At 34.5% G+C, this 15,306-nt stretch overlaps 1 protein-coding gene across 11 annotated transcripts in view; it reads right to left on the reverse strand.

The window, feature by feature from the left end:
* LOC103695874 (cycloartenol Synthase-like) overlaps positions 1-15,306 on the reverse strand; it is a 132,930-nt gene that overhangs the window by 81,970 nt on the left and 35,654 nt on the right. The gene's annotated exons all lie outside the window — the stretch shown is intronic.

Raw genomic sequence — 15,306 nt, forward strand, 5'->3', positions numbered from 1 at the left:
GTAAGAAGGATCGGTGGGCTCTGTTGATACCATGTTAAGATCCTATCTAATAACCCAAGTATTTAGATGGATGAACCTATTTGATGTGGGATTATTATTCCTCGACATTGATGATGAAAGGTCTAACATTAAAAATGAATCTTAAGGACTAAGTTATGGAAGTAAGTAGATCAAGGAATTCTACCCTGGAGCTAGAAACAATAAGCTATCGGCTTGCTCTAGAGAAACTTGAATGATGGCTAAGATGGATTTTGACAAGGCAAACCAAGCATGAACACGACAATTACAATAGATTTTGAGATAGCAAGGAATATTGATCAAGATTGGTGAAATCAAACTAAAGTCAAAGATGGAGCTGTGAATTGATTGAATGACTGACAAATCTGAGTATAACAACAAAGAATCAGTGCGAACCAGATATGTTTCCAAGAATCCATCCCCAAATTTTGTGAAGTTCTCCTGAAGTGTAAATTTCTTTTAGCAGCTTCCCCAAGAGATAACTTGTGGAGTTTAGGTCATTTCAAGGGCCATTGTGGCTTCGCATGGGGAAACAGAGCAGCACTTTTATGATTTATATGATATATTCACAAAAAATACAGAGAGAGAATATTGTGAATTGGGGCTTGCCTCCCACCCCATCTTGAGTGAAAGTATTATTATGTATTATAATATAGATCAAGGTTTTAAAATCGCATTATCCGGTTAACTCACCCTACTAAAAGCATCATTAACCATTATAATGATTATAACATCCATCATTTATATATTAAGATAACTACTACTATAATAGTGTTTTAACAACAAAAAATAACAGTAAAATAAATAATACTATTTTCTTTCACTTTTCATTGAATGAAAGCTATTAGTTTTTGATTGTATAATTACTTTTCAGAGAAATTCGATGCAGAAAATTTCAATCTAAAAAATAATATTTTATTTTTGATGAGTAATTTTATTTTAAAAAGATATAAGTGAATAACAATGATAATATTTTGAAAAATGGACTTCAAAAACCAGTACTAGCTTGCTTAAAATTTGTGATCCCACACAACCAATATAATTTATAATATCAACTAGCCTACAGCAAAATAACGCTTGTAAAAAAAAAACCCTCCAGCATAAATTTATCACAAGCTAAGTTTAAATAAAAATAAAGGTAAATATTTTAGCTATTCATATATGTATATATTAGCAACAAAAAGTTAAAGAATATAATATAATAAAAATAGTTAGACCACACACCTTAACTCCTAGAAAAAGAAGTGAACAATTCAAAATCAAAGATGGACTATCCAAAGTTAAGCTAAAAAACATTGAACATGATCTACACTTAAAAAAATGCATTGCAATTTTCCTCTCAAAAAAAAAAAAAGCCTAGAATCCTAAATTCAAAATATGCTTTGGTGGTCTTTGATATAATCATCAAGTGGATACCAATATAGATGGTTTTAATAGCATGATGTATTATTTTATTATAATCTAATCATCAAAATCCAATGAATTTAAATCTACTGAAATTATATGAAGACCAATAAAATATACGAATCTTGGCTTCTAGAAGACCACTAAAATTATACTTTGATTTCTAGGAATGCTTTTAGTATAGAGCATGTTCGATGATTTGGATTTTCAACTTGGATGGTGTATCAATGATTTTAAATCACTAACTTTATTCTCAATGAGTTAACATAATGTATATATTGATCAACGAAATGTAGGAATCAAGATAGAATCAAGCCATGATCTTGGCAATCAAGTGTCAACTATAATCTCAGCAATCAAGGATCAACTTAAGCTATAGTCAGCCATAATCAGAAATGCTATCGCAACTGAACTTCCCATTTTTGTACAACCATAGTTACCACTTTTGTATAGCCACACTTCTCATTTTTGTTATTCTTTGTACTTATATATAAACCCATTCTTGGGTTAGGAAAGGAATAATAAATGTTTCCACCAATAATGTTAGTATAGTCCAACTCTAATAAAAAATACTAATTATATATGAAAATAGTTTTGAATAAACAAGTACACTATAAGTAAAGAGATGATACAACTAAGAAATGTCATTAAGTATAATATCATAATTATAATAATTCAAAAAATATTAATTCCAATAAGAAAAAAATATTATCTCTTTAAAATAATGAGCAGAGCAGGGATGTCGTACCTATGCCTTCCCCCAACCAGTCCTTGAAGTTGAACCCAATATTTCTTGTGAACTACCTCCTGAGGCATGGTTACTCACTTAAAAGATATGGCAAGTCATCAACGTTATTTGCTACTTTACACAATACACCTATTCCATCCTCCTATAAACAAGCAACAGAACAAGTGTTCGAGGAAAACTATGGACGAGGAACTACTGGAACTTGACGAAAATCATAGTTGGGATCTTTGTTCACCACCCTAAATGGACAAATTATTGGCAGCAAATGGGTGTATTCAATTAAGCTAAAGGCAGATGGGACACATGATAGGTACCATGCAAGACTCATTGAGCAGGGATGTATGAGTAGCAATATGGAATTGATTACGAAGTTCTGGCACTTGCTACTGTTCATCATTGGCCATTACACCAAATGGATGATGTTAAGAACACTTTTCTTCATGGGGATCCTAAGGAAACTATATACATGAAGCCCCTAGCTGGTTATCAATTACCCCATCCTGATCATATTGGTCAACTTCGTAAATCTTTGTATGGATTAAAACAAGCTCTCCGAGATTGGTTTGAGAAATTTCAGACTACCATATTCCGTGCAAGTTTTCACGAAAGTCCATACGACTGCTCAATGTTTATTCACAGCTCTTCAGCTGACTTGATCATTTTATTGCTTCATGTCGACGATATAATTATCACTGACAGTGATGATACAGGTATTTTGGCCTTAAACAATTACTTTTCAAATGAAGGACCTTGGAGCATTAACTTATTTCTTGGGCCTTGAAGTTTCGTCAACTTCTAAAGGGTCAACACTGAGCCAAACCAAGTACACAAAGGATGTCATTTGTGAAGCACACATGATTAATGACAAAGTTGTTTTTACCCCCATGGAATGAATGTCAAATACAAAAAGGACGATGGAAAATCCTAATCTCACACAACATATTATTGATGCTTGGTTGGAATCTTGGTATATCTCACCATGACAAGGCCAGATATATCCTCCACTGTCCACATCCTGAGACAATTTGTGTCCAACCCCTATCAACTTCATTTGGCTGCACTTCATCGGGTACTTCGTAACCCTAAATGCACTCATGGGCAGGGCATGGACTCTTATCTCCTTCCTCATCCTCACTTTCACTAAGTTTGTTGATGTTGATTGGGCTAGATGCCCAGATTTTTGTCGCTCCACTGTTGTTTAGTGTATGGTCTTAGGGGAATCTTTAATATTTTGGGAGTGTAAGAAGCAGGATCATGTTTCCAAATCATCTACTAAGGTGGAATATCGTTCTATGTCTATAGCATGCTCTGAAATTATCTGGATTCATAGATTACTTGCCAACCTTAGGGTACACTTGAAAACTTTCACAAGACTTTATGCTGATAATGTCAGTACAATTCAGATAGCCAACAATCCTGTTTTTCATAAATGTACTAAGAACGTAGAAGTGGATTGCTATTATATAAGGAAACTTCTGCAAGAAGGTACTATTATTTTATCTCATGTTTGCTCTGAGCATCAAACTCTAGATATATTTACCAAGGCTATAACTAGAAGTCGATATAATTTGCTAGTTGCAAATTGATGCTTTTACCTTCCTAGCATCGATTTGAGGGGGAGTGTCGGCAGAATTTAGAAATCCAGGATAGAATCTAGCCATGACCTTGGCAACCGAGGGTCAACTATAATCTTAGCAATCAGGGGTCAACTTAAGCCATAATCTGCCATAATCAGAGTGCTATCTTTGAATATTATCCCCTAATTTTCTATCAACAATATCTCTAGGAACCAAGAATAGAATCAAGCTATGATTTCCACATTCAAGTGAATCTCAACAATCAAGGGTCAACTTAAACCATAATCAGTAGTGCTATCTTTGAATATTCTCCTTTGATTATGTTTGTAAATATTTCATAGTTGTCACAACTAGACTTACCATTTTTGTCGTCCTTTGTACTTATATATAAACCAATGCTTTGGTTTGGAAAGGAATAAGAAATATTTCCACCAATATTGTCGGTAAGGCTGCAAATGGGTTGGGTTGACCCGTGACCCGATACAAGCCGACTCGCTTAGACCCGACCCGACCTATTTTAGAAGACTCGTGGGGCCGGGTCGAGTCCTAAAATTGGACCTGCTCCACTTTCTATGTTGGGTCTGGGTTTACTGGATTCAGCCCCAACCCGACCCAACCCATTTAAAATTTGGATAATTTTGGATTTTCAATCATACGACTTGTCCCGACCCGACCCGACCTAAATCTGTAATTTATTTGGTCCCACAGGCCACAGCCCACAGGGGTGCAAGTAAGTTCTGAAGCCATGGATTGGTTGACCCAAACCAGACCCGACCTGGATCCGAACCAGATCTGAATTTTTTGGATTGGGTCCGGGTTATACATGGACCCGACCTGACCCGAATGACCCGTTGAGTCAAAAACTGTAGCGGTGGACCCAACCCGATCCAACCTGATCTTCTATTACGTTGGGTTTAGATCTAAAATTAGGACCCGAATAAGGAACTAGGTTGGGTCAGGGTCACTCATGACCCAACCCGACCTGACCCATTTGCACCCCTAATTATCATTATAGTCCAACTCTAATAAAAATATAATTTATTTTAGTTGTTTACATAAATTTTGAAAATTATATGAAAATAATTTTGCAAATATAGGTACACTACAAGTAAAGAAATGATAAAAGTAAGAAATGTCAATAAGTATAATATTATATTTATAATTGTTAACACTAAAAGATGGATTTTGATGATCACAAAAATAATTGAGTTAAATGTGTACTCTAATGATGTTGGCTTAAATGTGAAGGTTTAAATTTTAAGATGAAAATTGCACCTACAAACTCTAAAGAATCAAGCAAAACAAAATCAAGAATCCTGAAAATTCTGTCTGTAAACTAAGTGAGCCTACCCTTATGTTTAAGGAGTCGACCCTTGTGTTGTTCAAGAAAAATAAAGAATAATGACCGTCGAACCATTATCTACATAAGTCGACCCCCAACATTGAAGAGTCGACCCTTTGAGGCTAGTGCAAAAATTTTGTATGGATTGAAGGAAAGAGTCGACTCCTATGCTTGGTGAGCCGTCCCTTTCAGCACATGAGATGATCTCTGAACTTGGAGGGACGATCCTTGTTACCCTGACAGCTCCAACGGCTACTTTCAACAATATTTTTGCTGGGTGCCAACGGATAGCTTTTTGGTCTAACGGCTAGTTTGTATTTTCTGGTCAGTATGAAGTTAATAAATTCACAGAAGCATCAAGAGAAACAAGAAGCAGAAGGAGAGGAACAAGAGAGAAAATTCAAAAACAAAGAATCCAAGCTTCCAAACATTAAATCCTCACAAAAGAGCTGTAAAAGAGAAAATTCATTCTGTAAGGAAATCAGTTGGGATATTCAACAGGAAGTTGCTATTGTGCAATCAAGACTTTCAGCTGCAGCCAACAACTATCTTCAAAGCTTCTGATCCTCATTTATTATTTCATTTACTTTGAAGCTTTATTTACTTAGTTACAATATTTATTTCTTTGCTTTAACTCAGTTGTAACAGTATCAATTGTTTCTGAAATTAGTAAAGGTTCTTCAAACCTGAATTAAAAATTGTTGTATCAGGGGATTCAATAAGGATAAAGATTTTGGTTGGTGAACCTGTGAAAACCAACTGAGTTGTTTGCAAGCCCGAAAAACAAACGTGTAAAGGTTTTGCTTGGTAAAACTATGAAAATCGACTGGATTGTTTGTGAGCCCGAAAAACAAACGTATAAAAATTTTGGTTGGTGAAGCTGTGAAAATTGATTGGATTGTTTGTGATCTCGAAAAACAAATGGGTTAACATTTTGGTTGGTGATCTTGTAAAAACTGATTGGGTTTGATGTGATCCCAAAAAACAACGAGTTGGGTTGTGAGCTCGAAAAACGGCCGCACTGTAATCAGAGAGATTATAGTAAAAATTTTAAGAGTCTTGAGGAGTGGATGTAGGTGTGGGTTGCATCGAACCATTATAAATTCTCTATATTTGTGTGTGTGCTTGTCTCTTTACACTTCTGCTCTTTAAACTCAGCTATCATTCATTCATTATTTCAGCACTTATATCTTCCAAACTGAAATCTTTATTTATTTGCTACATCTAGCTAAAAAAATTTTCAAACGCAATTCACCCCTCCTCTTGGGCTGCATATATGGGCAACAAGTAGTATCAGAGCTCGGTACTCAACCCTTTTCTTTGATCTAACCATCAAGAGTTATTGATCATAGCAGCACCATTGGGAACCTCTATTGCCAAAAGTCAATCTACAAATAGACCACCACTCTTTAATGGCACAAACTACACTTATTAGAAAGCATGCATACATATATTCATCCAAGCACTCGACTATGATCTATGGAACATCATAGTCAATGGGCCGTACCCACCCACGAAAATTATTGATAGCATCTCACTGCTCAAACCTGAAGGAGAATGGGATGATCATAATAAAAAAATGGCTCAGCTGAATGCAAAAACCATGAATATTTTATATTATTCATTAGATGCAAATGAATTTAATCGCATATCCATCTGCATATCTACAAAAAAAAAATTAGGATAGGCTGTAAGTTACACACAAAGGCACTAACTAGGTTAAAAAATCTAAAATTAATATGTTAGTGCATAAATATGAACTGTTTAAAATGGAACCCAGAGAGTCTATATCTAAAATGTTTACTAGATTTACTGATATTATTAATGGTCTGAAAAATCTTGGCAGATCTTATATTAACAGTGTTCTTATCTGCAAAGTTCTCAGGTCACTTCCAAGAGCTTGGGAAGCAAAAGTTATTGCCATTCAAGAAGCCAAGGACCTCAACACACTCCCGCTGGAACTCTTGGGCTCACTAATGACTCACAAACTTTTCATGAAATAGAGCCTAGAAGAGGACGAGTCAAAGAAGCACAAAACCATTGCTCTAAAGTCAACTCAAGCTAAAGATGAAAGCGAGAGTTCTAGATCTGAAGACAGTGAGGAGATGGCCTTGATCACAAGAAGATTTAGAAAATTCTTCAGAAAGAAGAAATCTGGCTTTAGGAAAATGCCAGTGATCAAGGGGGGGCAAAGTAGAGAGAAAGAAAAAGAGTACCAGGTGACATGTTTTTAGTGTAAAAATCCAGGTCACTTCAGAACTGAATGCCCTCTACTCAAAAAAGGCTCCTAGGAGGTATAAGAAGAAGGCCATGATGGCCACTTGGAGTGACAGTGATGAAACAAGCTCGAAAGAAGAAGAGCAACAACAAGAAATTGTAAATCTATGCTTTATGGCACATGAAGATGAGGTATGTGCTGAAACTCAAATGACTTTTTATTTGAAGAACTTCATGATGCCTTTTCTGATCTTCTCTTAGAATACAAAAAACTTGTTTTAGAAAATAAAGAATTAAAATAGAAAAATCAATTTCTTACTGAAAGCAATGTTAAACTTCAGAAATTAATGAGCTGCTTTCAGAAATTAATGAAAAGTTAACCAAAAAAGTTAATAAGCTAAAACCTTATGTTCAAAGATTTATCCTCATCTCTGAAAAATTGAACTTAATTCTAGATAATCAAAGAGCTATGTTTGACAAGGCTGGATTGGGATGCCATCCTTGGAACAAGCAAAAATCTTTCAAGAACTTGATTGTTAAATCCTCCTCTGTTTATCTTGAAATAGTTCGCTACAAATCTGATAAACAAAAATAGAAATCTATTAAAAACATCTCTAAAAATCTGTAATCTGTTTATGTTGAAACTATTTTGTTTAAATTCAACAAGAATACACTGCAATATATACCTTGTAATCCTGAAATCATCAATCTTGTAAGAAACATCTCTATTAAGAAAATCTGGGATCTAAAAGGATCCATTATTGCCAACCTGCAAGGATCCAAGAGAGCTGGGGTACCTAGGATAAAAACTTGATTGATATTTTGCAGGTGTGTCTAGCAACCCAAAAATCCAACAGAAGATTGTATTTGGACAGCGAGTGTTCTAGACATATGATAGGGAGTGAAACTCAGTTCATCTTAAAAGAAAAGTAGGGGAGTGGTTACCTTTGGTGATAATGGCAAAGGTAAAGTAATTGGTATAGGTAATATTCGAATCACTCAATCCTCTTATATTGAAAATGTTTTATTAGTTGATGGATTAAAACATAATCCACTAAGTATCAGCCAATTCAATTTTGTGATAAAGGTTATAAAGTTACTTTTGAATCCTCTATGTGCTTAAGTTCTAGTCCCCATAATAGTGGCATTGTTTTTACTGGATATAAGCATGAAAATGTATACATAATAGATTTAGATCATATACTTATGAAAAATATGCAATGTCTAGTGGCCATGAATATCAAGATTAAGAAAACTAGTTGGTTATGGCATAGAAAATTTGCTCATCCTAGTATGGGCTTAATCTCAAAAATTATTCGAAAAGACCTTATTACTGGCTTACCAAAGTTAAATTCTAAAAAGGACAAAGTGTGCAATGCATTCAGCTAGGAAAACAAACCAGAACCACCTTTAGATCTAAAAATGTTGTTTCTACTACTAGGCCTTTAGAAATTCTCCACATGGATTTATTCGGACTTACTAGGACTGCAAGCCTAGGAGGCAAACATTATGGTTTCGTAATTGTGGATGACTTTTCAAGATTTACATAAATTTTATTCTTGGCACATAAAAATGAAGCATTTTCTGCATTTGTAAAATTTTATAAAAGAGTTTCAAATGAAAAAGGTTTATAAACTGTAAAAATCAGAAGTGATCATGGCACTGAATTTGAAAACCAAGATTTTAAAAAGTTTTGCACAGAAAATGAAATTGAACACAATTTCTCTGCACCAAAAACACCACAGCAAAATGGGATTGTAGAAAGAAAAAACAGAACCCTTGAAAAAATAGCAAGGACAATGCTTTGTGATAGTAATTTGTCTAAATATTTTTGGGCTGAAGCTATCAACATAGCTTCTCATATCATTAATAGGGTTACTATTAGATCTATCTTAAAGAAAATCCCTTATGAACTCATGATAACAGAAAACCAAATGTTGTATATTTTCATGTTTTCGATTGTACATGTTATGTTCTTAATAACGGAAAAGATAACTTAGAAAAATTTGATGCCAAATCTGATGAAGGTATTTTTCTAGGATATTCATCATTAAGCAAAGCATATAGAGTATTCAATAAAAGAATATTAGTTGTAGAAGAATCAATTCATGTCATTTTTGATGAGACTAATGATCTTTCATCAAGAAAGGATGTAGATGTTGATGATGATGCTGGAGAACTTGAAAAAGAAATTAGGGACTTAACCCTAAAGGATGGCTTTGCATCAAAAAATGTTGATAAAGGTAATGAAGAACAGAAAAGTGATCAAGAAGAAGATCAAACTCAGCAAGGTAAGCATGACCTGCCAAAAGAATGGAGGTATGCAACCCATCACCCCAAAGATTTAATTATTGGTGATCCTACTCAAGGTGTTAAAACTAGATCTGTTGTTAAGGATATAATTAATCATTTTGCCCTTATTTCACAAATTGAACAAAAGATATTAAGAAAGTTGAACAAGATAATAACTGGATAATGGCAATGCAAGATGAACTAAATCAATTTAAAAGAAATAATGTTTGAAATCTTGTTGAAAGACTTGAAAACTCCTCTATAATTGGAACAAAATGAGTTTTCAGAAACAAACTTAATGAAGAAGGATTAGTGGAAAGAAATAAGGCTAGATTAGTTGCTAAAGGTTATAATCAAGAAAAAGAAATAGATTTTGATGAAACTTTTACACCTGTAGTAAGATTAGAAGCCATAAGATTGTTATTACTATTTGATTGCTTTATAAACTTTAGACTTTTTCAAATGGATGTAAAGAGTGGTTTTCTAAATGGTGGTATTGCTGAAGAAGTTTATGTAGAACAACTACCCGGATTTAAAAACCATGCTTTTCCAAATCATGTTTATAAACTAAATAAGCACTATATGGTTTGAAACAAACACCAAGAGCTTGGTATGAAAGATTAAGTAACTTTCTGATAAAAAGTAATTTTACAAGAAGCAATGTTGACAAAACTCTCTTTATCAAAAAGAAAAATTCTAATATCTTGATTGTTCAAATATATTTTGATGACATTATTTTTGGTGCTACTGATGAGACCTTGTGTGAAGATTTTGCTAAGTTCATGCAGGGTGAGATCGAGATGAGTATGAACTTTAGACTTTTTCAAATGGATGTAAAGAGTGCTTTTCTAAATGGTGGTATTGCTGAAGAAGTTTATGTAGAACAACCATCTGGATTTGAAAATCATGCTTTTTCAAATCATGTTTATCAACCAAATAAAGCACTATATGGTTTGAACAAACACCAAGAGCCTGATATGAAAGATTAAGTAACTTTTTGATAAAAAGTAATTTTTCAAGAAGCAATGTTGATAAAACTCTCTTTATCAAAAAGAAAAATTCTGATATCTTGATTGTTCAAATATATGTTGATGATATTATTTTTCATGCTACTGATGAGACCTTGTGTGAAGATTTTGCTAAGCTCATGCAGGGTGAGTTCGAGATGAGTATAATGGGTGAGCTAACATTCTTTCTCGGACTCCAAATTAAGCAAATAAGAGAAGGCATCTTCATTAGCCAAAGTAAGTATACAAGAGAAATCTTATAGAAGTTTGGCATGGAGAATACAAAGTCACTAAGTACGCCTATGACCCCATCTTGTAAGATTGACAAAGATGAGCTAGATAAATCTATTGATTTAAAGCTGTATAGAGGCATGATAGGATCCTTACTTTATTTTACAACTAGTAGGCCTGATATAATATTCAATGTTTGTTTGTGCGCAAGATATCAATCTAATCCTAAAGAATCACATTTAATTGTTGTTAAAAGAATCATGAGATATCTATTAGGAACACAAAATCTAGGCTTATGGTACTCTAAGGACTCTACAATTAACTTAATTGGCTATTCAGATGCTGATTTTGTCGATTGTAGATTAGACAGAAAAAGTATTAGTGGAACTTGTCAATTCCTTGGAGCTAGCTTAATTTTTTGGTTTAGTAAGAAACAAAATTCAGTTGCATTGTCAATAGTCGAGGCAGAATACATTATAGCTGGAAGTTGTTGTGCTCAAATCTTGTGGATTAAGCAACAACTTGAGGACTATGGCATCAAACTAAATAAAATTCTCATAAGATGTGATAATACTAGTGCCATAAACTTAACCAAAAATCCAATTCAGCACTCTAGATCCAAATACATAGAAATAAGATATTATTTCATAAAAGATCATGTTGAAAAAGAAGATATTAAAATTGAATTCGTCAACACTAAAAAACAAATTGCTGACATTTTCACCAAACCTCTAAGTGAAGAAAGGTTTAATGAAATAAGAGGAGAATTATATGTTTGTGAGCCATTTTAGTTAAATCTTAGTACAAATGTTATTCAAATGCATATGACTGGATGTTTACATTGATTACTTGGCATGGTTGATTCACATTTTTAGTGCTTTAAATTGAAAATCTTATTCACAATTTTCTTTCTTGACTGATGAGGAGACGACTCATGACAATGAGGGGTCGACTCATGAAGCGAGGGGGAGAGTTTGAATAATAAAGAAACCTAATTCAACTCCTTCTCAAGTAGAAGGGATGACTCATCCAAGTCGGGAGTCGACCCCGCTCTACTTGAGTCAACTCATGAAATAAATAAGTCGACCCCTACTATTCCGAAATAGTTTTCTCCCGAAATGGTACTTTCTTTTTCATAGCGCTGCTTGAGTCGTCCCCTTTCAAAAATTCTCTTACCGTCTTCCTTTCCAAAAACCAAAAATCCTAAAACTCTAGTTGTGTTCCCAGCCGGTCCCTTATGGCTCCTAGGAAGCAAGTGACATGCGGTCCAAAGAGAAAGGAACCCGTCGTGCATCAAGAAAGAAGATCCAAGGCATGAATGGAAGAGCGGTGGAACCCACAAATCCTTCACCATCCCAATAAAAACCCGTTCCGTCCTCACCTGTTTTGTCACCATCTTTTATGTTCCGAGACTCATTCCATTCTCAACACTCTCAAACTGAACAGTGTCTACCGGGAGAAAGGTCGATTTTCGATTTCTAGAAAAGGAAAGATTTCACATTGGACTAAATTTGAAGGAGATGGGTTGGGAATACTTGTGCTCTCTAGACCTACCGACCTACCCAGACCTTGTGAAAAAATTCTATGCCAATGCTTGGTATGGGAGTGGACAGATTTCATCCAAAGTCAGGGACATTCCCATTCTCATCACGAATGAAATCTTAGAAAATGCAATTAGAACTCCGATTGATGGAGAGGACCGAGATGCATTGGATGATAGAAATGAAGGGGTCAAGCTGATTCTATCTAAGGATGATGTCGGTAAAGGGGAAGAAGTCAAGGCCAATCAACTGAATGCAAAAATGAGACTTTTCATCACATTATTAGTTGGATACTGTTTCCAAAAACAAGCCGATTTGATCATGTATCTGAAAGGGATATTCTAGTAATGCACAACCTACTCAGAGGCTACCCATTGAACCTTCCTTCCATGATGATGAGACACATGACAGATCTTGGATAGAGAAAGGGAGCATCACTCTCTTATGGTATGGTTCTAAGCCTTATCTTCATTTGTTATGATGTCAGTACTCTAGGAGAAGCTAAAATGGAACTCAAGGACACTGACATCTATAGTGAAAAATCATTAATAAGAATAGGGTTTGTTAAAGCTAATAACCAGTGGATTCATAAAGAAGAAGAAAGACAAGAAAAAACAAGAAAAGAGGCACAAAGGCCAGCTAAAGCAAGGCAAGCTAGTGCAGGACCTTCTCAGAGGACATCTAGCACTAGTGCATAAGGAGAAAAGGCACATGTTCAGTCTCTCAGACTTGAAAGAGACCAATTGAAGTTTATTGGGGATCACATTCTGCAAGGTCTTTTTCACTCAGGAGTACGCTGGAACTCAGTTTATGATCTGACTGTGATGGTGAAAGAATTAAAAACTAAGTTGGAAAGTTTAAGAATACTTGCTGCCACCCAATAAAGAAGACTTGGAGTTATTGAAGAAAATGCTAGGCAACAAGGAACTGAAATCCACGGGTCACTACAGCAAATTAAGGAAGGAAACTCTCTGTTGACTGCATCCCTCTTCACTCTAAATTCCATAGTCAATAAACTTCTGGGGGACGAAGGAGCCGATCAACCTGGACCATCCTCTTAGGTCTAGATTTTTTATTTTTGCCTAGACTGAAACCTTCTCCTATCTAAATCTGAAACTCTTTATCCAAATGTTTTTCACATTGTTTTGTCTTTCATTTTGGACAGTTACCTTCATGTAAACATCATCCCATTCTATAAACAGTTTTTGTGTCAATGATATGATCTTTCTTGTGTTTCAAATGTTTGCATACTTTTGGCTCTACATTTTGATTTAATCTATTGTAAATTGCTTGGTTATCAATGAAATGATTGTTCCTTTTCACTGAAATATGTCTTCACTGCAGTTCAAGCTTGTATATTTTGTTTGTCTCCAAAAATCTCTGATACATTCTTAAGTTAACATGCTCTGATACATTTACAAAGACAATCCTCCGATACATTTACAAAATAAAAAAAACTCTGATACATTTACAAATTAAAAAGCTTTGATGCATTTAAAAGAAGCTTTGATGCATTTAAAAGAAGCTCTGATACCATTTAAAAGAAGCTCTGATACATTTAAAAGAAGCTCTGATACATTTAAAAAGCTCTGATACGTTTATAAGCTCTGATCCTTTTATAAATTAAAGTGCTCTGATGCATAATCAACTCATCAATTACTTGCCCTAATTGCTGCCCTGATAGCATTACCATCAGATTTGAACCTTCTATTTAATTATTCTCTTTAACTCTTAATGCCTCATTCATGAACTGAAAGTAGAAAGATTTCTAACCCCTCACCCTTTTGTTGATGACAAAAAGGGGGAGAAGTAAAAGAATTTCAAAAGAGGAAGAAGTAAGAGTAAAAGAATTTCAAAAGAGGGAGAAGTAAAAGGGTAAAAGAATTTCAAAAAAAGGGAAAAAGAAAAAGAAATTCTTTTGAGAAATAGTGGTATCAAGAATTTTAAATCTCCTGCTCAACTTAAACTCTTATAATAAAAATGGGGAGAAGCATAATATACTTGATCATATTAGAAAGGGGGAGATTTTCTCATAAACATATAAAATTCACATATTGAAAGTTTTAAGATTCAATAATGCACATGTCCTGAAATTTCTGAATATTTTTTTTGCTGTGAACCTTATTGCAAAAGTGCTCTGAATATTATTATAAAATTCTTTTAAACTTAATAGTTTTGTCATCATCAAAAAGGAGAAAATTGTTAACCCTAAAGGATTGATTTTGATGATTACAAAAATAATTGAGTTAAATGTGAACTCTAATGATGTTGGCTTAAATGTGAAGGTTTAAATTTCAAGATGAAAATTGCACCTATAAACTCCAAAGAATCAAAAAAACAAAATCAAGAACTCTAAAAATTCTGTCTATAAACTGAGTGTGCCAACCATTATATTAAAGAGTCGACCCTTGTGTAGCTCAAGAAAAATAGAGAAAAATCACCGCCTAAGACTAACTAGATGAGCCGACCCTTGTGTTTAAAGAGCCGACTCGTTATCTACATGAGTTGACCCCCGACATTGAAGAGTCGACCTTTTGGGCCTAGCGCAGAAATTTTGTATAGATTGAAGGAAAGAGCCGACTCCTATGCTTGGTGAGCCATCCCCTTCAGCACATTAGATGACCCCTAAACTTGGAGGAACGACCCTTATTACCCTGACAGCTCCAACGGCTACTTTCAACAGTATTTTTACTAGGTGCCAACGAATAGTTTTTTGGTCTACAGCTAGTTTATACTTCCTGCTCAGTATGAAGCCCATAAATTCAAAGAAGCGCCAAGAGAAACAAGAAGCAGAAGGAGAGGAACAAGAGAGAAAATCCAAAAACAAAGAATCCAAGCTTCCAAAGATCAAATCCTCACAAGAGAGCCGTAAAAGAGAAAATCCATTCTGTGAGAGAATCGGTAGGAATATTCAACAGCAAGTTGCTGC

This window comes from Phoenix dactylifera, chromosome 18 (genome assembly GCF_051530095.1).
Source record: "Phoenix dactylifera cultivar Ajwa chromosome 18, Ajwa_hap1_PhDact_Kaust_v1.1, whole genome shotgun sequence".
Lineage (NCBI taxonomy): Eukaryota > Viridiplantae > Streptophyta > Magnoliopsida > Arecales > Arecaceae > Phoenix > Phoenix dactylifera.